Source organism: Arachis hypogaea, chromosome 6 (genome assembly GCF_003086295.3).
Source record: "Arachis hypogaea cultivar Tifrunner chromosome 6, arahy.Tifrunner.gnm2.J5K5, whole genome shotgun sequence".
NCBI classification, from domain to species: Eukaryota; Viridiplantae; Streptophyta; class Magnoliopsida; order Fabales; family Fabaceae; genus Arachis; species Arachis hypogaea.
The window spans coordinates 26,293,858-26,296,091 of NC_092041.1; the positions used below are offsets into that span (position 1 = coordinate 26,293,858).

The 2,234-nt window shown below is 41.9% G+C and overlaps 1 non-coding gene across 1 annotated transcript; it reads right to left on the reverse strand.

The window, feature by feature from the left end:
• Positions 1 to 249: 249 nt before the first annotated feature.
• Positions 250 to 357, reverse strand: LOC112700285 (small nucleolar RNA R71). The gene has a single exon (XR_003153195.1). It is a non-coding gene; the product is annotated as a small nucleolar RNA R71 (small nucleolar RNA).
• Between the last annotated feature and the right edge of the window lie 1,877 nt (positions 358 to 2,234).

The following is a 2,234-nucleotide window of genomic DNA, read 5'->3' on the forward strand; positions in this document are numbered from 1 at the left end:
CAGAATTGCAAGTTCCATGGACTTCCATTGGAAGATCCTCATCAATTTTTAGCTGAATTCTTGCAAATCTGTGACACTGTCAAGACTAATGGGGTTAACCCTGAGGTCTACAGACTTATGCTATTCCCTTTTGCTGTAAGAGACAGAGCTAGAATATGGTTGGACTCACAACCTAAAGAAAGCCTGAACTCTTGGGAAAAGCTAGTCAATGCCTTCTTGGCAAAGTTCTTTCCACCTCAAAAATTGAGTAAGCTTAGAGTGGAAGTCCAAACCTTCAGACAGAAGGAAGGAGAATCCCTCTATGAAGCATGGGAAAGATACAAACAATTAATCAGAAAGTGTCCCTCTGACATGCTTTCTGAATGGAGCATCATAGGAATTTTCTATGATGGTCTCTCTGAACTATCCAAGATGTCTTTGGATAGCTCTGCTGGAGGATCTCTTCATCTGAAGAAGACGCCTACAGAAGCTCAAGAACTAATTAAAATGGTTGCAAATAACCAATTCATGTATACTTCTGAAAGGAATCCTGTGAACAATGGGACTAGTCAGAAGAAAGGAGTTCTTGAGATTGACACTCTGAATGCCATATTGGCTCATAACAAAATATTGACTCAACAGGTCAATATGATTTCTCAAAGTCTGTCTGGAATGCAAAATGCACCAGGTAGTACTAAGGAAGCTTTATCTGAAGAAGAAGCTTATGATCCTGAGAACCCTTCAATGGAAGAGGTGAATTACATGGGAGAACCCTATGGAAACACCTATAATCCTTCATGGAGAAATCATCCAAATCTCTCATGGAAGGATCAACAGAGACCTCAACAAGGTTTCAACAATAGTAATGGTGGAAGAAACAGGTTTAGCAATGGCAAGCCTTTTCCATCATCTTCTCAGCAACAGACAGAGAGTTCTAAGCAGAACACCTCTGACTTAGCAACCATGGTCTCTGATCTAATCAAAACCACTCAAAGTTTCATGACTGAAACAAGATCCTCCATTAGAAATTTGGAGGGACAAGTGGGTCAGCTGAGCAAGAAAATTACTGAACTCCCTCCTAGTACTCTTCCAAGCAATATAGAAGAAAATCCAAAAGGAGAGTGCAAAGCCATCAACATGGCCGAATTAGGAGAGGAGGAAGAGGCAGTGAACGCCACTGAGGAAGACCTCAATGGACGTCCACTGGCCTCCAATGAGTTCCCCAATGAGGAACCATGGGAATCTGAGGCTCAAAATGAGACCATAGAGATTCCATTGGACTTACTTCTGCCATTCATGAGCTCTGATGAGTATTCTTCCTCTGAAGAGGATGAGTATGTCACTGAAGAGCAAGTTGCTAAATACCTTGGAGCAATCATGAAGCTAAATGACAAGTTATTTGGAAATGAGACTTGGGAGGATGAACCCCCTTTGCTCACCAAAGAACTGGATGACTTGTCTAGGCAGAAACTGCCTCAAAAGAGACAGGATCCTGGGAAGTTTTCAATACCTTGTACAATAGGCACCATGACCTTCAAGAAGGCCTTGTGTGACCTAGGGTCAAGTGTAAACCTCATGCCTCTCTCTGTAATGGAGAAGCTAGGGATCTTTAAGGTGCAAGCTGCAAAAATCTCACTAGAGAAGGCAGAAAATTCAAGAAAACAAGCCTATGGACTTGTAGAGGATGTTCTGGTAAAAGTTGAAGACCATTACATCCCTGCTGATTTCATAGTCCTAGAGACTGGGAAGTGCATGGATGAATCCATCATCCTTGGCAGACCCTTCCTAGCCACAGCAAAGGCTGTGATTGATGTTGATAGAGGAGAATTGATCATTCAAGTGAATGAAGAATCCTTTGTGTTTAAGGCTCAAGGATATCCCTCTGTCACCATGGAGAGGAAGCATGAGGAGCTCCTCTCAAAACAGAGCCACACAGAGCCCCCACAATCAAACTCTAAGTTTGGTGTTGGGAGGCCACAACCAACTTCTAAGTTTGGTGTTGAACCCCCACATTCAAACTCTAAGTTTGGTGTTGGGTGGTTCCAACATTGCTCTGAGTATCTGTGAGGCTCCATGAGAGCCCACTGTCAAGCTACTGACATTAAAGAAGCGCTTGTTGGGAGGCAACCCAATGTTATATTTTATATATTTTCTTTTGTTATTTTATGTTTTCTGTAGGTTGATGATCATGAGAAGTCACAAAATCAATGAAAAAAGCAAAAACAAAATAAAAAACAGAAAGAAAAACAGCACAC